We start from the raw sequence: 21531 nt of genomic DNA, 5'->3' as shown, positions 1-21531 counted from the left end.
GATAGACTAAATCTCAGACCCCATTTGTCATTCAAAGCCACCACATCACTCTGGGTCTCAAAGGACCACCTGACAATTTGTAGGGCTGAAGTTAATCTGAATCACTTCTCAAAAGTCAGTTGCAAAACACGGAGGAGCATCCATCCATTGCAAATACCTCTCCAGTGCATGCCTACTCAAAAGTAAGCAAGGGCAGAGTTGAAAAAGCAGCTACTCTGCATGCCTATTCCAAAGGTAGTTTTGCCAGTTTCAGGACAATTTCATCCCAGGGATAAGACTGCAGTCACCTTAAAGAGAATTAAAGCATGAACTTGCCCCTTGAGTAACTCAGCAGGTTCCTCCAGCCTCCACCTTTATGCAAAATCATTTATGGTACAAGTCCTCCCCCTTCCTCAGAAGTGTGAATGAATCCAGTCTCTCAGCAAACCTCCCTCCTTATTAGCCCTGATGATGTTACCTAGTTTGGGTAATGATACATCTGCAAGAAAACAACCAAGCTCAGAGAGCACCAGGGACTCCTCAAATTGTTATCTGCACCATGCAATTAGATATCAACTTATTTAGATAGCAGTCCAAATGAGTTTTCAGTAAAGCTTATTCCCAGGGATCCCAGAGAACAATACTTTTGCAGCCTTCTTCGGTATAATTAAACAATGCATAAACAGAATTTGACAGCACAATTTGTTTCTGTATTTGTGCAGCAGTTTCTGGTGCTGTACGAGATAGGGAAGGAAAAACATACTTGTAATTTTTATCTTATGCTGTAGGCTCTAGAATTTTCTTCCAAAGAAAGCTAAACTCATTGACAAATTTATTTACAGTACTTTGCTCCTAGTACTTTGCGGCTTCAGTGGATTCCTGCAGTCTTGGATAGACAGGGAATGGCCAAGCTTTAGAAGAGAAACAGAAGTAACACTTTCCTTTAGGGACTAGGTCTGCTCATTGGGTTTGCTCGTTAGAAATTTGTCCTAATAAGGACAGTGACCTGGGGCTGAAGCAGTGCCTCAAAATGAAATGTTGTTATAACTATTCAACTTTTAATGGAGGGAGACCAGACTACAAATCCTAACCTTTCATCTCTCCTTCTTCACTCCTCTTCTTTTTGATTTCTCTGATGCCTGTCCGCAATACAGGAATTCAATATTTTTGACCTTCAGCATCTTGCTTAAACTGATTTTTGCTAGCTCTTTAGCCATACCTAGGCAGGTCAGAGTTGCAAAAAAGGAAGTGGTAGCTACAACTGCAGTCAAAAATGCTCCCTCGGTGTATAAAGTACTTTTAATTTGAGGACATCGCATGCACTTGCACAGCAGATATATGTATGTGCAGAGCAGATATATGTATGTGACCTCTAACAGCTCTTCTATAGACCCAGATATAACACTGACTTTTGGAAAGATATTCCATAGACATCATTGTTCATAAAGCAAAAAGTCCATTAAAAAGTTTCCAGTCTTCTATAAAAGTAGTTTCCCCCCTCCCTAATCAAACAAGTCAATTTATCCCTGTATTGAGGCTACACCACTTTACATGACACTCTGTTGTCTTTATATAAATGCATGTCAGGGAGAAATAGACTTAAACATTGCTTTCTAGCATATCCAGTTTTATGGAGATTGCTTGACTGTGAGGCCCCTTGCAGATTCAGATATGAATTGTATCTTTAGTCAGCTCTAAAACGCAGTTGGATGTTACAATCATAAGAGAAAAAATATTATGTGGAACATAATATCAGCAATAATAATTCTAAAGAATTATTCTGTGGATACCATCAAACAAAATTATTTCAACTGAAGGGCTTCTGTGCAACCTGAAAATACGACCCTGGGAGAATCTACAGGAGCAAAATCTTTTTTTTCTATACCTCAGTCAGATGTTAGTCTGGGCAGGCTTCAAAAGTTATTTGAAAATATCCTTTGGACCTGGGAAGAGTGTGATTGCTCACTGCTTTTCATTAAAGCAGACCATCATTTAACAGGCATTTCCACAAGCCTTCCAAATCAGTTTCAAAGGGGAAGTAGCCATACTCTATGTCAGGGCTGTCAAACGCATCACATGCTGGCCACGCCCACTTTAGCGACGAGGAAAGAAGGGCTGGTATGTCACGTGATGCTGCCATGACGACGCGAGTATAACACCCTCTGCTTCATATGATCTGTGACCATTTGAGCTAAACCAAGCTCTTGTCAACAGCATACAAAATAATATATCTTCCCCTTTTGATACAGAGAATTGCTAGTCATCCAGCCTACCCTGTGGGAATCAGTAAGCTCAAAATAACCTATTTTCCCTTAACCTAGTCAATCACAAGTTCCTGAACGAAGTTCAGAAAACATAAGTTGACATCAGGATATGCAAAAGAGTATGTGCTATGTTTGTGTGTCTGCAAATGTGTGGATATATGGTATGTATATGAGTGAGACGCAGCAAAAAGAAAATCATTCTTAAATATTAAATATTAAGTAAGTACAATGTACAAATATAAAAAAATATGCAATATACTATTAAATATACAAAGCAGTTTTCTAGAGGCCTTTGGCCTGCTGAGACCAATAGCATTGTTAAATAAATAAAACTAAGCAAATAAATACACACACAAATAATTGTCTTTATCTTATTACTTGTTAGTATATCTGGGTATTAAAGGAACATACTGATTAGTATTTAAAGTACGGTTGTTAAATCAATGGATTAAGGTTAACTTAGTACTGTAATTCTTTCTTGGGGAAGGGTGGCATACACTGGTTGTTATTGCTAATGGCAGCCGCCCATGTGGGAGAAAAATGTTCTTTAAATGCCACTGTAGGAGGAAAAGGCACCGTAATAATGTTACAACAGATTTGTTTCCTCGGTACTAACTTAAGAAAATTGGCTTCCATTAGAGACAGGCAAGGGTGGTTTTTTTTTTCCCCTTTTAAATCAAATTAGAATTTCTAGGCCATTATCCTTGACAAAATGGGAAACAGGATTCTGGGTCTTATTGACATTGTAAAATTATATTGGATGTTATAAAACAATCATGGTATCGTCAAGGCATCTTAGTAATTGTAGGTAGAGATATTTCTGTTAAACACCACTGGATACTTTCAAGTAAATAAAATAGAAAGATATGTCAAAATGACAAACTAACACAAACACAAAACATATATATATATATATATATATATATATATATATATATATATATATATATATATATATATATATATATGATAGATAGATAGATAGATGTGTATGTGTATGTTTATATGTATATGTGTGTGTGTGTGTGTGTGTGTGTATATATATGTATGTATGTATGTATGTATGTATGTATGTATTTGTGTTACAATCCCTGGTATGCCCAAATATGGGAGGGAGCTCACTACTCCCCCTCTCTGTCCTTTGGCTCATTACACACACACATACATACATACATACATACATACATACGAATGATGACACTTTCATGATTTGGCCACACGGGAAAGAAAAACTGGACAACTTCCTCACCAACTCAACAGCCCACACTCCAAAATACAATTCACCATGGAAATAGAAGCAAACAACTAACTTCCCTTTCTAGACGTCCTAATCTACAAAAAATCCAATGGCTCCCTAGGACAACCATCTACTGGAAAAAAACACACACCAACCTCTACTTAAATGCACAATCCCATCACCACCCTGTATAGATCAACTCTGTAGCCAAGACCCTCATCTCCAGAACCAAGTGCCTAGCCAACAAAGACCACCTGAAAACTGAATTACACACTCTCACAAACATACGATTCCAAAGAAAAACAATTACCAACCTAATCCAAAGGGTGACTCCCCCCAAAAACCAAGACACAAAACAGGACAACGGCATCGCCCTCCTCCCTTACATCAAAGGCACCACAGATAAAATCAGCAAAATTCTCCACAAACACAATATCAAGACAGCCTTCAACACTGACCAAAAAATAGCCAACATCTTAAGAAACCCCAAAGACAAAATCCAGCTAGAAAACCAAGGAGTCCACGAAATACCATGCAAAATCTGCCCTGCAACATACATACCCTTACTGGGATTCTAACCTGGGCTGTATTACATATTAGGCAGATGTATTAGCCACTAAGCTACAGGCTCTCCTCCTTATCAGCTGAGCCAGGGAAATTGGCATGTATTGGGTATATATTTGGGCATACTATAGTCTCCTTTTATTTATTTATCAGCACAAATACAACACACACACACACACACACACACATATTCGTAGATTTTCACGGGTGTAGGTATGCTGGTCTTGTTGTATTCGGCTCTTTTCCCGTGTAAGATTGAGATTGTCTTGACAACGTTTCGGCGAGGTCTCACTCGCCATCTTCAGGCTGGTGTTTTCGGCTTCGTCTTTGTGTGAGTAAAGCGTGGTCGTTGTGTGAGTAAATGCATGCATCGCAGAACACAAGAACGCAGTAAGAAAAAAAGAAAAAACTCCTCCCTTTTCTTAAAGCTACAGGACATGAAATTAATTTTGAAGGAACCAGGTTAATCTTCAAAACAGAACACTTCAACAAGAGAATAATTATGGAAGCTATTGAAATAGAGAAACACCCCCACAACATGAATAATACTTGATGATACCTCCCACCTACCAGACATCTGGAAACCAGCCCTAGTCAACAAACGAGCCCCACCCACCACCCAACACAACACAAAACAACAACGGACACACAACCAGCACCAATCAGCACCAATCTACCAATCATGATACAACCACACAGCCAATCAATCCACTTACTGAAACAAAGCCAGCACTCCACCCCCCCCCCCCCAAGATTTATAGAAAGACGGCAGCTCCAACCATGCTTTACTCACACAAACATGAAAAGACCCAAATACAACAATTATATATATATATATATATATATATATATATATATATATATATATATATATATATATATATATATATATATATATATATATATATATATATATATATATATATATATATATATATATATATATATATATATCAGAAAGTTTGTCATTTTGATTTGGGTTTCAAATATAAAATCACTGTGGTCCTACTTGCTATGAAAGAAAATTGTGTGGATTGGCCACAGCTAGTTTCAGGCATTATAATCTGTGGCTTCCCTCAACTGGGTCTTTGAGAGAGAAGATACTGTTTTCTCTAGAGGACCCAAAAACACATTTTAGGTTTCATAGTTCGTTGTTGTCATTTATGATTTATGGCTTGTTCTTTTTTAACTTTTTAACTTTGGTTTAAACGGTTTTTGTTGTTTGGCTATTTACTTGTGTGTGTTTTAGGTTTTTTTGTTTATTTTTTCAGTGAGTGAGCCACTCAGTATCACAAATGTGAGATGAGAGGCTATGCAGTATAAATGGAACAAGTAAATATATAAATACAGTGATATGGCTGCAAAGTTATAGTCAGCAGATCAAGGGAAGAGGTTTGACTGGAGAGAAGGAGGAGGAGCTTCCGGAGGGAATGGAGGACTGCCTCTGAGCTCCGCTAAACGCGGAGGGCTTTCTGACGGGCGGGATGCTGCCGACCCTCATTTCCACCCTGAGGGTCGGGGATTTTTGGCATTAATCATCCTGGCACCTGCCTGGCCCCAAGCTGGCCTGTCGGGTCGGCCGGGTAGCCAGACAGGAGGAAGATAGCGGCGCGGCGTGGCAGCTGGCGTTTTAGACCAGCATGGCGGCCGGCGCTCTCGGAATTGGAGTCAGGGCGGCAGTCAGGGCGGCAGAGCGGCAGAGCGGCGGCAGAACAACGATGCGCCACAGCCAGCAGAGCCAGCGGAGCCAGCGGAGCAGCGGAGGGGTAAAAATCGGACTGGAGGGGGGCGAGAAAGCTGGAGGAGGTGGTTGACAGCGGTGGAGAACAGCGGCGGTGGTCTGGGCGATCTGCGCGACTGCGTGTTTGTGCGACTGGGTGGTTTTTGGCCTGTGATATGAGAGTGATGGTGGCAACCCAAGAGAGCCAGCGGCCCAAATTATGAACTAACTATGGATCGCTGAGCTCGAATTTGGCCGGTGATGTGTGTAGGATGTAAGGCCCGAGGGAGGCCCGAGAGACCTAAGGCGCCTAAGGGATGAAGGAAGGAGGGTGAGGCCTTAGGCGCCGGAGGAATCAGAGTTGAAAGATCGTGGGAAGGGCTGCAGGAAGGCCGCAGGGAGGCCGATGCAGCCCTCCCGGGCCCAACGACAACACCTGGGTTGCCAAATGGACAGAGGATTCTTTTCATCTAGGACAGGCCATAGACTCGGAGGCCTGGAACATCAGAGGCCCACGCAGAAGGCCAGACCCGATGTTTTGCTGTGCTCGTTATTACCCCCCCCCCTCACGTATTTACCATCTACTTCTACGGGCTATTCGCCCTACCATCTACTATGATTTACCACCCATTGCAAACCACCTCTTAGCTGCAATTCTTATCCACCAGCTGGCTACTTTATCATACTTTCATCAGCCAGCATTTCCATTCGGATATGGACTATCTCCATCAGCCTATCCCCCGCCTGGACTATCTTCTTGCCAGGACCATCCCCTTAGTGGGAATTGTGGCCACTGATACATCTACAGCTCCCTCTTGACGAACTTGGCCCTGTCTAATTATGTTATATACGAGGCTAGACCTTCTACAGCTACGAGATTCCCCCCTCTCGCAGCTATGGCCTCCTGCCCTTTCAAGGGCCCACCTTGAGGACGGGTTCATTAACCCAGAGAGGTGGAGGAAGCGCACGTTAAGGGGTTTTTTAATTAAATGTTTTTTAAAAGTTGTAAGGGGTTATAAGGATGGGGGGGAGGGGTTGTAGGGATGGGGGGGGGAACTGGTTAGGAGGGATGGAAGAGCCAGGCACTTAGGTGTGGTCGAAAGAGGAGGGAGCGGAGTGGGGGAGGAGAGGGAAGATAGCATTCCTATGCAGGGCACCTTAATACCAACGGTCGTGGGGAGGGGCAGGTGCGAGGACAGTTTAAGAGCACGTAGTCGGTTGGGAGACCGGGGTTTTTGGTCATTCCCGGTCGTTTGTACCAACCCCTGCATACTAGGTGGTCAGGATCTACAGACCCAAGGCCTGAGACTGCTGTTATGCAATGCGAGGTCCGTTGTCAATAAGGCCCCCCTCATCCACGATCTAATTTTGGAGGGGGACCCGGACCTCGCCGGAATAACCGAGACCTGGTTGGGCCACGAGGGAGGTCTACCCCTTGTGGAAATGTGCCCTCCAGGTTATCGAGCATTTCACCAGCCTCGGGCCCAGGGAAGGGGCGGTGGGGTAGCAGTGATTATCCGGGAAGACTTAGAGCCGAGAGAGTTCACTGTGCCGCAGACATCCGGCTGTGAGTCCCTCGTCGTGAGATGGGGCCCAGGGAGGCAGTTGGGCCTGCTGATAGTATACCTGGCTCCTCGCTATACTTCAGCGGCCCTGCCCGAACTCCTTGAGCTGATCTCATCGGTGGCGGTTGAGACCCCCAAACTTTTAGTGATGGGGGATTTTAATCTGCCGTCGATGGGAGAAGCGTCTGAGGGGGTTCGGGAGTTCATGGCTTCCATGACAGCCATGGACCTGACCCAGTTAATTCAGGGCCCTACTCACGAGGGAGGCCACACCCTGGACCTTGTTTTTGTCTCTGGCCAGTGGACGAGTGATCTGGGAATAGGGGATCTAGACACTATTCCCCTGTCATGGTCGGATCACTCACTTCTCCGGCTGGACTTCCCTGGTGCTACCCCCCGCCGCGAGGAGGCGGAACTGGAAGGTATTAGATGGTTCCGCCCCAAGCGCCTGATGGAACCGGATAGGTTCCAGACGGAACTTGGGCCACCTCCTGTGGACCTGACCCGCCCCCGAGTAGAGGACCTGGTAGTCGCATGGAATAGTGCGGCTACCGGGGCCCTAGACCGGGTGGCGCCTTTGCGGCCTCTCCTGCGGCGAAGAACCACCCTGGCACCTTGGTTCACCGAGGAGCTAAGGGTGATGAAACGCCACAAGAGACGCCTAGAGAGTCGTTGGAGATCCTCCCGCTCCGAATTTGACCGAGCACAGGCACGAGCCTATTTGAAGACGTACCTTGTGGCATTAAGAGCGGCCAAACGTCAACATTGCGCCGCTCTTATTGCGTCTGCAGATAACCGCCCTGCCGCCCTGTTTCGGGTGACCCGTTCCCTCTTGTTTGAGAGACCACGGGAAGCCCCTCTACAGGGCAGAGCAGAGGAGTTTGGGAATTATCTACAGGACAAAGTCGCTCAAATCCGGATGGGATGGACCCCTTTCAGTGGTTCAGTAGAGACGCCCGTTGCGAGTCTTGAGGGACCGCTTTGGGAGGAGTTTGACTCGGTTGCCATCGAAGATTTGGACAGGTTGCGTGGACGTCTGCGACCCACCACATGTTTATTGGACCCGTGTCCCTCCTGGCTTGTACTGGCATCCTGGGAGGTTACGCGCGACTGGCTCCTGGGCCTGGTGAACGCCTCGTTGGGTGAGGGGTCTCTACCGGCCGCCTTGAAAGAGGCGGTGGTGAGGCCCCTGCTCAAGAAGCCTTCCCTGGACCCAACGGACCTAGTCAATTATCGTCCAGTCTCCAACCTTCCTTTTTTAGCGAAGGTTGTAGAGAGTGTGGTAGCACAGCAGTTCCCACGTCACCTGGAGGAAAATGATTATCTAGACCCGCGCCAGTCCGGCTTCCGACCCGGGCACAGCACGGAGACGGCCTTGGTCGCATTGGTCGATGATCTCTGGAGGGCCAGAGATAGGGGTTGTTCCTCTATCCTGGTCCTATTAGATCTCTCGGCGGCGTTCGATACCATCGACCATGGTATCCTGTTGCACCGGCTAGAGGGGCTGGGAGTCAGAGGCACCGTTTTACGGTGGTTTGGCTCCTACCTCTCTGGTCGGACGCAACGTGTGTTGACAAGGGAGCAGAGTTCGACCCGGAGGCCACTCACATGTGGAGTGCCACAGGGATCGGTGCTCTCGCCTCTCCTGTTCAACACATATATGAAACCGCTGGGCGAGATCATCCGTGGTTTTGGAGTGGGATATCATCTGTATGCTGATGATACTCAGCTATACATTTCCACTCCGAACCACCCCAATGAGGCCGTCGAAATGATGTCCCGGTGTCTGGAGGCCGTACGGGTCTGGATGGATGGCAACCGACTAAAACTCAACCCTTCCAAGACGGAGTGGCTGTGGCTTCCGGCCTCCCGGTTCAACCAGGTGCTTCCATCTCTGGCCATCGGGGGCGTTCAACTAGCCCCCATGGAACAGGTGCGCAATTTGGGCGTCCTCCTGGATACCCGGCTGTCCATGGATAACCATGTAACAGCCGTGGCAAGGGGGGCGTTCCATCAGGTTCGCCTGATGCGCCAATTGCGCCCCTTATTGGACCGGGATGCCCTACGCACAGTCACTCATGCGCTAGTGACGTCTCGCCTGGATTACTGCAATGCTCTCTACATGGGGCTTCCCTTGAGATGCACTCGGAGACTACAGTTGGTCCAGAACGCGGCCGCGCGGGTGATTATGGGGAGGACTAGATACTCCCCTGTAACACCTCTCCTGCGCGAGCTGCACTGGCTGCCTGTGGTCTACCGGGTGCGTTTCAAGGTTTTGATTATGATCTTTAAAGCGCTCCATGGCACAGGGCCTAGTTATATGCAGGATCGCATCCTGCCCCACACATCCCTACGACCAATTCGCTCACACAGAGAGGGACTTCTCCGGGTGCCGTCCGCCAAACAGTGCCGGGGGGCGACACCCAGGAGCAGAGCCTTCTCTGTGATGGGCCCAGCCCTATGGAATGACCTCCCCCGTGACATCAGGATTACTTCCGATCTCCGCTCCTTCCGTGTACAGCTGAAGACCCACCTCTTTCAATTATCCGGCCTGGCTCAATCGCAATCGTAATTTTCCCATTCCTCCAAACTGTTTTTTAAATTGTTCTTAAATATTAATTTTATTGGGTTTTTACAATTGGGGTATTTTAAAGCAGATTTTTAACTGTCCATAGATGTAATTTGTTTCCTCCTCCGTGTATGTATGTGTGTTGTGTATGTATGTACGTTGGGTGTTGTTATATATTTTTTATGTTATATGCTCCATTGTACGCCGCCCCGAGTCCTACTTGGAAAGGGAGCGGCTAATAAATCCAAATTTATTATTATTATTATTATAACAAGCATGGTACTGTTGGAAGAAATGTCCTTCTGGGTTCGGCTCCAAGTGGGGAAAAAGACACTGGAGACATGGAGGCTGCTTGGAAAGATGGTTTTAATGGTGGACAGGACCACATGGCTTGAGTCCTGAACAGAAAAGGTGATCACATGCTTCAATGTTGGTGGAGAAGAAGAGAAGGGAAGAGAAGAGAAGGGTGAAGAAGGGCTTGCAGGGCTTTTTATAATCTGTTCTGCCCCACCTATCTGTTTCCTGTTCCTGTGTAAGAAATGTATTCTGATTGGTTGCCAGACTCTCATGGGCCCGTGCAAGGGCAACCCTATAGGCTAAGTTTTGAACCCAGGTTTGGTTGAGTCCCCAGATGCCATGTGGTCAGTTGAGTAAAAGGCAATATTATCCTGCCTTAATCCCATCACATCTGAAGGGGAGAACTCTTTATTATGAAAAGTGGACTAGCTTGGCCTTCTTAATGGCCCACTGACAAAGTGGAGATGGGCAGGAAGCTGCAGGAATTTACTTTGTGTTTAAAATGTGTTTCTCCCTTTTTCACATCCAGGAAAATATAATATTCTGCCTTTTCAATATTTCCTAGGATATTTCATTTTTCTGGGAGAGGGCTGGATGTTAATTTCCAACAGTACCTGGAAGGTTTGTTATTCCTCTGAATCCAAAACGCTACGCTAAACTTTATCCTAGAGAAAAAAACCTTTCATCCTTCCATACCTTAGGGAAATACCATCAGATTGATTAATGCCAGGGTGCCCAAAAAGGGAGGGCCAATAATCTAGCAGCAGAGCACACCTTTTCCATGTAGATAGTGCCAGATTAAATTCCTGACATTTCCAAGTAGAATATTTTAGCAAGGAGGCAGGTAAATATTTTCGCTAGACATCCTGCCCTTACAAAGTGCAAGGTTAAGTAAGCAATGTTTGTGGAAAAGAAAAATGTAAAGTCCAATTTATTTAAAGTACTCCTTATTATTGAATACCAATCAGCAGAATCTAGTCAAAGGTCATGGAACACAAAACAGTCAAGAAAATTAAAATTAAATCAAAAATACTGGGAATATGTAATACGTATATTCTGGGAATTAAAATACAACAGACATTGGATAGGTACTAAATAGCATAATTCCACAAAGAAGGTAAAAGAGAGGTAGGGATTTGATTGTGCAACTGCTTCTGTCAACTTGACATTTTGATCCTCCCCCCTCCCCACCTCAAGCCCTTTGTCTGGTAGTGACTGGTCTCAAATGATGGCAAAGGGGCATCCATATAAACTTTAAATGCAGCATTCTAAATTGGAATTGGGCCACCCTTAGAGACACATTTATCTATTATTTGTTACATTTGTATCGTGTCTTTAATTAATGACTCAAGATACTTTAGATTGAGGCCCTTCGTCCTATCCTGGACACATTCTCCCCCTTCACCCACCAGCAACAACTGTGTGGTATAGTTTAGGCTAAGCAGAGAGTGAGTGTGAAATGGGAAGATGGAATAACCTTGAGGAACAGAAGGAAGAGACAGCAGTTGTGAGATCAAAGAAATCTGAGTTTGAGGCTGAAATATAACCTGAGAAAGCATCTCAGACATGATCCTTCATAATTTTCATTAAGATAAAGCGAGGAGGGAGCAGATTGAGAATATTCTATTATTGTGACCTTATAATAGAAGTAGTATTAGCTTGTGTGTCTTTGGTTTCCAAGTTTGGTCTACTTTAAATGACTAACAGGGTGGCCCAAAGTCACCTAAAGAGCATCTGTGTTATAGCGTGGTCTTGAAGCTGTGCATTGCTGGTGCCGATCCAACACTTTATTGATCTTATCTATTTAATATATGATCATGTTGTAATCTCACATTCTATACTGTTTCTGAGCCCTATATAACAAGCCAAACTGTAGATTAATAGTGAATAAGAATAACTGAGGTCAAGTTATTTCAGCTGCTATGTTGGCATATGCTGCTAAAAAAACTTCCTGTGCTACAAAATCTGTCTCGAGAGCTATTGATAAATATCCATCAAGAGCAACCCTACAAGATGAGCACAATTTCCTTGGGCAGCATATATGAAATGTCCAAATGTTCCATAGAAAAAGTTATTGATTTGAATTTAGCCAATTTACGTGAATTTCAGAAAACTGATGACATCAGTTGAAATCTAGGTGTTGAAACAAGAACTCTATTTATTAAAGGTCTCAGATATTTGGGATCTGATTTAGCACTAGCATTGTCCAATGCTGGTCCACAAGTGACTCAACGTATGCAATGGCTTCTATCAGCCAAACGCATTATAGAATTCATTTTAGCATAGTTCTCATTTTTTTTATACTACACATGCAATATTTAGAATAATATAATTGGCAGTTGATTATGTTCTTTTTTAAAATTACTTTAGCAAGGAGCACTGTGTGAACACTTCCACATTGCGGTTTCTATTACAACAATACTCTCCAAAGCTCTTTGAGGACAGTCTGCAATAATTTTCTCTTCCATCTTCCTACAAACCAACATAAGACCTGCAAGCTACAGCTAATCTAGAATGCAGCAACACTCATGGTTGGGGTCCACCTTGGTTACAGCTATGTAACATTGGTAGTTTCAAGTCACACTAATTGCCAGTGGGCTTCTGCGAACTGATTCTCACCTTTAAAGCCCTTCATGGTGCAGGGCCTGGTTATCTGTATGATCATTTGTCACCGATAATCTCTTTCCCTTGTATAAGATCAGATATAAGATTGTCATGCACCAGGTTCCATCTCTTTAATAAGGTCATTTTCTGGGAAACAGAAGATGTGCCGTTTTTGATGCCTTATGGAATAGCATTCCCTCTGAGATCTGGCAGGCTTTGGACCTGTTTGCCTTTCATAAAAAAAAACACTTTGAAGATCTGTCTGCCCCCTCAGACAGTGGGTCAGTAGCATTCCAGATTATTGCTTTGATTATTGAATTGCCTTTGGCGGAATTAGTTTTATGTTCCATTATCTTTTCGGATGTGTACATTTCACTGTGTTGTTGCTTTAATTGGACGCTGCCCTGAGTAGTTCCTAAGACGATGCCAGTATAAATGGACATGAGAAATACTCAGAAGTGATGAAGACTGTTCCATACAGGTAGTCCTCAACTTATAATCATTTGTTTAGTAACCGTTCAAAGTTACAACCGCACTGAAAAAAGTGACTTATGGCTTCTTTTCACACTTACCGCTGTTGCAGCATCCCATGGTCAGGTGATCAAAATTCAGATGCTTGTCAACTGGTTCATATTTGTGATGGCTGCAGTGTCCTGGGGTCACCTTTTGTGACCTTCTGACAAAGCAAAGTCAATGGGGAAGCCAGATTCACTTAACAACTGGGTTACTAACTTATCAACTGCAGGGATTCACTTAAGAACCGAGGCAAGAAAGGTCATAAAATGGGGCCAAATTTACTTAACAACTGTCTCAGTAACATAAATTTTGAGCTCAGCTCAAAAATCAAGGATTACCTTTACTGAGCTATCACAGGTCCTGGAGAAACCCAAATCCCCTCATCCAGCCATTCCTCACAAAAAGGGGAAGATGTCATTCTCCATGTCCTTATTTTAAGTTGTGTGGACTGGCCTGGTTCTAGGCAAAACCTTAAAGCACTTCCTGGGTTCAAATCCATTAAGATACCTCCCCCCTTGAAAGACCTGCTAGGGCAGCTGAAACCCCAAAGCTGAGAGTTGGGTGAGGCCAATATTATTTTAGTCAAAAAAGTGCTCACCCTCCCACAAGCTTCATAGAACTGCAAGAGGCCAAAGAAAATAGGTTTTACTCAGGTTTGAACTTTACAATTGCAAAGCCAGAAAGAAATCCACTCCCTGAGTGGATGCTGCTGATATTGTGGGATCATGAAAAGTCTGGTCTTCATGATCCCATAACATGGGATCATGTAGTCCTGAAGTTGAAAGATGAAAGAGGTTCCATGTTTTTTCCCCAATTGTTTTTATGACACTTACGGCGGAGTTGGAGGTTCTCTATTCTCCAGATGCAGAAAGTTCCAGAAGATGCAAGTATCCACTGGAAGTAAAATTAAGCAGCAAATAATCCAAAAGACCTCTGGTATATATATAAATAGAAAATGCTGGACAAAATGTGTTTTGTAGCAGCTTATGCTCAAACAAGCACAAACACATCCGTAGATAAACACATACTACATCCATCTAGATTTTTCTTTGGCTCTTTCTCTTATCAAGAATATAGATGGCCAATTTTGATCCATTTTTCTTTCTCTTTCCGTAAATGGTGACTGGCATTCAGCTGTGACCTACCCACTTATATTTGGGTGTATGTGTGAGCGAGAGATCAACTAATGATTTAAGCAAGACAAAGTCAAAGGGGACAATTTATTCTGGAATTGGCCATTCATAAATGAAAGGATTTTGAGGAATGTGGATTCAAACAGACTCCATGCTGACTCTCAGATGTCTGAAAAACCTCTCAACCTAGACAGACTACAAAAATGTACTTTTAACTTCATGTATCAGAGACAGGAAAGTTCTAGCATAGAGGAGTTGGTTCAGAGCGTGTGCTGTGGGTGGTTTTCTTCTAATTTCTGGTCTAAATCTCCTTCCATCCTTTTATCTGCAATAAAAGAATAATGAAACCCGCTTATAGGACTCTGGCAAAGCATTTCCGAGATGTAGATCAGGATGTGAAAGGCTTTAAACATGCTACATGCTGTATAAACATAATAATACTTTTACATAATTAAAAACAGAGCTGCTATTTTAGGTGCAGGGATAATTGGGTTACAAGATTTAATCAGTTTAATTGGTAGATTAATCAACTGAACACTTGGTTAGTGAGTGAGAACTCATTTATGTCGGGGGAGGACACGTTAATTAGTGGCCCTTTACATTTGGCATGGTTGGTGTTGTTTTTTTGAAAATATTAAGATGGTCCTCTGAATGTTACTTACTGAATGAGATCACTGGGATTTGTAGTTTGTCAAGTTCTGGAGACTCAGGATGTAATCCTGATCTAGAGTCTGCTAGAGTCTTAGTATTTCAAATATTAAGGTACCATTTTGTTTCATAATAAACTCTTGATCATTCAACTGCCTGCCTCACTTACATGTATTTTAGTATCTTGAAAGATGTTGTTAAATGCGTATTTTAAAATGCTCCGATTATTTACAGTGGAGATTAGGAGCAGGTGGCAGTCCCTGTCAACCTTCTAAGGATTAGAAGCTAGATTGGGTTGGATCGGATGAGTAATTGGATGGGAACCATTAGGAAATAGTGGGGCTCTGAGCAGGAGGACTGAAAGTTAAGAAAATCGCTTGAAATGCAAGGCCAAACCATTTCTATACCATGGCCAAGAAAATTGCATGGTTGTTATGTAGTCACCAGAAGTTTGAGTTGACTCAAAGGAGGTTCACCTTTTCCACAGTCCACATAAGATTTTTTTTCAATGGCACATTATGGGTATGTATTAAAACATATACCGGTACTTGATGTCGGCATAATACCCATCTCTATCAATGCCACTAGGAAGTCAAAAATACAACCACACAGAAAATATTTCCCCATGATGTGACAGCCAGATAGATGTAGCAATTAGGTTTTGGATTAGAAGAGAATGCCCAGATTCAACTGTATTCTCAGCCACCAAAGCTCAATAAGTGTGCCAGTCAAGATCTTGTGGCCCACCCTATTTTTCTTTTTGGATAAAAACTGAAGGAGGAAGTGTTAAAATAATACCACGAGGTCCTGGAAGAAAGCAGAGATATAAATGGAAACATGAAATAGAAATATCATTAGCTGCATTAACTGGTATTCAAAACTACTCAGCATTCATGCACCAAAGTGGCAGTTTATGTATTCATTTGATTTAGATCCTACCTTTATTTATACATATTTATTACACAACTCCAGGTAGCAAATACAATGCTCTATTAATTGGCATGGGAATAGTTAACAGGTGTAAGTCTTCATTGGCTTTCTTTCTGTTTTGAAGCAATTAGGTGCTACTTAAAATGTACAAATTGTCTTATTTCCACCATTTTTGAAATGTATAATCAACTTGAAGAAACTAAGCACTTTAAAAACTTGAGTTTCTTTCAATCAATTTCAGTAACATAAGAGGCATATAGTTACAGCATAGGATTATCATTGCAAGAAGAATTGAACAAGTGCTATATTTGCTGTCATTCAGCTGGTGAAGAAAAATGGGGTATAAATCTAACAAAGGAAGGATGATGATGGATGAATAAATAAGACTTGTTTATAGATGTTCATTGCAAGTCTCAAATTAATTGGCTGCAGCTGGTACTTCTCATTAGAGTTTAAAAAATCCATCTTGTAAATGGCACAAGTCCAACCAAAACTACTGTTGGATCACATCAATTATGTGAATTCATGAGATGGCAACTCCTAACTTGGCTGGGGAAGTGGATGATATGGCATGAAACCACCTTAGAGGAGGAATGTTGAAGTAGCCACCTCACCAAATGTTAATTAGATCTCTGAGTTTGCTATGAAACTTGGGTAAGATGTTAGAGTAAGAAGCCTGCTGAATTGCATTGCAGAACTTGCTGATTTGGTCTCCAAACTTTAATACTATGGGTGAGGTTTGTTTTGTTTATTTGAAGGACCAGCCTTTCCTGCTTTCCAAGAGTACAAAGAATCATAGCAGCCAATCCTGCTGTGCTGTCAATGCTTAGAGCAGTTAAACTGAATAACAATTATATGGTCTGAAAACATACTGGGTTATTAAACTTGCACCTTAATGTGATGACAAACTAATCAGTCTCACTACTCAATTCAGACCATAGCTCTTAGCCTATTCCCTGGACACATCCTGTCTATAGTGCTGATGTGGTTTCTGCTCATCTGGTGGAGCCAGGTTTTCTGCTTCAGTTGGTTCACATCTCCTTTGGTGGGATTTCCCTACCAGATATAAAGGAACAGATGCACTTTCTGGAGATGGGTATATATGGATGGATGGATGGATGGATGGATGGATGGATGGATTCCAAGTGCACATTATTTCGATACTGCTAAGAATTTGTGAAGCAATTAGCTATCAAGTTTGCTAAATGCGCTTGGACCAAGCCTTTCCTCTCATCCTTATATAAACCATGTCCAAACTTGCATCTTCTAGACTTGCAGTTAACCAAAAGTACAAACATGCCCTGCAACTTTTCTTTCCTATCCTATGATGTTGCCTTCATGTCATCACCAACTCATGAATGAGACAGCCTTAAGTGATCCTTAACTGTGCAAAAGATGTTCAAGCAGTGGCTTCCCCCTTCTTTTGATAGTATTCAAAAGAATCTGTCACCCATTATCTCAGAAGGATGCCAGGTGACATCAGAGACCAGATAGGAATCAGCACTAGGGGCTTCAAACTTCATGCCTGTACAGTATTCTGCTGATGTTAGCTATGTGATAGTGAAGAAAGGCCCATAGTGAGTTGTTGAAATAATGAAGTAGATTGGGAGTAATGTATAGCATGAATGCACATGTAAGGAATAAACGATGATCAGGCTCCAGCCTAAAACAGATCTTAAGCAAAAGCATAAGGAAAGATATTTCCCAAAGTGCTTAGAGAGCCATCATCAGTTACAGTAGCTGGGACTGGGTCAGTTGTACAAATGATCTGACTCATTCAAAATTGCTTCACAGGATGAAAATGAAACACTCCCATTAATATGTACAACAATGCATTATGTAAAAATACTGGGAACCATCTTAAGAAGCCAAATCAACGAATATAGCAATATTGTATATGGAACCTTTGTCTCAGGTTATTGGATTAGTAAAGAAAAGTTTCAAATGCTGACATGGAATTTGGTAGCAGAAGAAAAGCAGTACCTACATGTTGCAATGGAGTTTAACATTACTGGAAAAGAGACTAAATATATAAGAAAGGACCTGATGAAAATAATATTTATTTACTTACATTTATTGAGCTAGAAAAGCACAAGAGCAGGTGGTATATTTCTATGTGACTTGAAGGACTGCAGCAGTTAAAATGAAGATGCCACTAGGACTTAATTTTCTTTTTCAAACCAGTCTAATATGTGTTAAATATAAAATATTAAGTGATCGGCATAAATAAGTACAGAACTACTTATGGTCCAAAAAGCTTGAAACTTTTAAATTGTATTACCATGTTTAGCTGCTTAACATACTGTATATCTGAGAATAAATCGTATTTATTGTGATGATGATGGTGGTGGCATTGCTGATGATGTTTTATTTGGCGGAAAGTGGCCCAGATTGAAATAGTGACATTCTTCTCCTGAAGGCCTGAGGAGACTACATTAAATACGGACGTGTTCTAACTCTTTCCATGTTGGCCCTTTTTGCAGAACCTTGAAGATACCCTCTTCCAACTTCACATACATATATTCCGCCTAAAGTCAGAGGCCACACAAATTAAAGTACTCCTGCATTTGATCAGAGACAAGTAGCTGTCAACTTTCTTTTCTGTTTCTCTGACAAAAACCCTTTGCAGAAAATTTATTAGTAATGTCCTAGGGGGGTGAACAAGGCTCCCCAATGCTTTGCTTTCCTTGAAATGCTAATGGTCTGAGGAAACTGAGAATCAATGGGCAGGAAGTCTTTCATCACCTCATTCATTGCCTCCTGATTCCCCCCTTCAATTGCCCCCTTGCACTTTTTAAAACTGTCCCCCCCCCGCCCCACAGCTGAGCACAGAGACTGTAATTTTTGCAAAAGTGAAAAGAGAGGGAAGCTCTCTAGGCACAAGTGCTAGGGTCATATTCTCTGTCCGATTTACTGTACAATTACTTTCCCTTGCTCCATAATGTTCTCTTAGTAAATATGGATTTGGGAATTTTTGTTTGCTAACTAATCCATAAACATCAAAGAACTTTGAACATATTTTTTTCAAGGAAAAGGAAATGGGTTACTAGGTAACAAGCTGTTTGGATAGTCAGAAAAGACAGAAATTTGGAAAATATGTTTTTGTGAAGGGCATCTGAAATAGTCATTGGTGAATGTGTGATTCTAGGAATTACATCCCCCGTGTGCTTGTATGTGTAAGTGAATTTATGTTGCTGAACGAAGCTGGTTCTGTCTTCTAGGATGGAAGATCATATGTGCAGTTTCTCACTAATGCATCAAGTAGCACATTATCCAAAAATGCAGTTTTGTCTACCTGCATTCTTTTTTGATTGTAAGTTCCTTGGAGACAGAGAAAGGCATCTCTCTTTCTCTCCCTCTTCATCTTATTATTATTTTATATATATAATTCCTTACATTTCAGCAATGCCTACAGCGGCATGATATGGTTGGAATAACTAATAAGTCATTATGTACTAACTGCCAACTGCAGTAAGCCCTGTGTTCCTCATCGACATCTCCCAAAGCTTGTCCAGGCAATTGTTCCTTGCAAAAATGAACCAGGACACCAAATATTTGCATCTAAATGTGACAAGCTAGGAGCAAGTTTTCTCATGCAGGGATGTAAGTGCCCTCCCCCTCCCCTTGAAACTGCCAATCAGCCAATTACTTCTGTATGATCAGTTCACACCAGGAGGGTCCTAAATTAAAGGCTCGCTGAGATGTTTGTGGCCTGCCCAACACAATTGCTCTGAAAGACTGTTAATCGTTAATGGCTGAATAACATGAAGGAAAGAAACAGAAGAGGAAGTAGTGATTAAACCTTCATGCATAGCAGGAATGTTATTAGGCGAGTTACTTAAGGAGACTGGATCTTAGTCCACGATCTTTGCTATGCAAAGGTTGCTATACTGGATCACCTTATTATTATCCACTGTAATATATATATATAATATGTATATATATACATATTATATCTGTTTGTGTTACAACCCCTGGTATGACCTAATATGGGAGGGAGCTCACTCCTCCCTCCTTCTGTCCTTTCGGCTCATCACAGAAAACCATCCAGGCAGAAACCCATATTTTTATTTTTAATGTTGCCTTTTTATATTTGTGTTGTATTTGTGCTGATAAAATAAATAGCTCGAAATGGATCTATACTAGTCTCCCTTTATTTTATCAGCACAAATACAACACATACATATTATATATATATATATATATATATATATATATATATATATATATATATATATATATATATATATATATATATATATATGTAATATATATATATATGTAATATATATATATATGTAATATATATATATATATAGGAAACCCTATACCGTTTCAGACAGTTGGCTATCCAACATCTTCTTAAAGACTTCCAGTGTTGGGGCATTCACAACTTCTGGAGGCAAGCTGTTCCACTGATCAATTGTTCTAACTGTCAGGAAATTTCTCCTCAGTTCTAAGTTGCTTCTCTCCTTGATTAGTTTCCACCCATTGCTTCTTGTTCTACCCTCAGGTGCCTTGGAGAATAGTTTCACTCCCTCATCTTTGTGGCAACCCCTGAGATATTGGAACACTGCTATCATGTCTCCCCTAGTCCTTCTTTCTCTTAAGATAGACTTAAGAGAAATATATATATGGCTTCGGTCACAACATATAATTCAACTACATCCAGAGAAGAATATGGAAGATTTCAACAAAATATATGCAGACTTCACCGATAATTGCTTGGAATATTCTGTGAATCTTGTTTTCACTATATAGATCTCTAATCACATTACACTTAATATAGAATTAAGACCTGTGGGATGCAGGAATGTATTCCAGTATTCACTGGCAGGCAAATCCATTGTAAAAGTGTGTATGTATGGACCCCCTACCCACAGTTTTCTCTCAGTCTTGGCAAAACAGTAATTGGAAATATATGTTTAATCAGCAGGGGGACACAAGCAATGTTGGAAAACTCAATGCAAAGGAATAACCATGTTAGGGGTCCCCCCACCCCCGCAGTAAATACAATTGAGTAGAGTATAGCAAAGACTCTGTGTTTTTTCCTATCTCAAAAAATTGAAATCTCCTCAGACTTAATTGGGGATGTGAGAATAATTTGTTTAGCTTAATGCAGATTTAGCTAATTTGCACTTCGTGTACAATGAACCACCTTGCATATATCTGCAGCTACCTTCAGTTTTCCAAAACCTGTGATCAACTTAGCAGTTGTTATTGTTATTATTCAATATTTATCTTGCCTTTTAAAAGCATATTTGGTCAATCCAAAGCAATGCACATATCTAATTATGGACTCCTTCTATTTTCTACACAACCACCACCTTGTGAGGTGGGTTGGGATGAGTCAAATGTTTGTACAAAAATACATACTACAGTAGCAGTTCCTCAAATCTGTATATCTTATAAAGAAGTGAAAACAAAATATACCAGGACAATCACTTGCAAAGTTATTTATGTTCAAAATACACAAGAAAATTCATATAAATTTTTACATAGACA

General features: G+C 41.8%; 1 protein-coding gene across 2 annotated transcripts in view; it reads right to left on the bottom strand.

Annotated features, from left to right (window-relative positions):
- The window catches only part of EPHA1 (EPH receptor A1), an 81388-nt gene that overhangs the window by 39321 nt on the left and 20536 nt on the right, over window positions 1-21531 (bottom strand). The gene's annotated exons all lie outside the window — the stretch shown is intronic.

Source organism: Natrix helvetica, assembly GCF_964273705.1.
Source record: "Natrix helvetica genome assembly, chromosome: 2".
NCBI classification, from domain to species: Eukaryota; Metazoa; Chordata; class Lepidosauria; order Squamata; family Natricidae; genus Natrix; species Natrix helvetica.
This window is presented reverse-complemented; position numbering and strand designations above follow the sequence as displayed.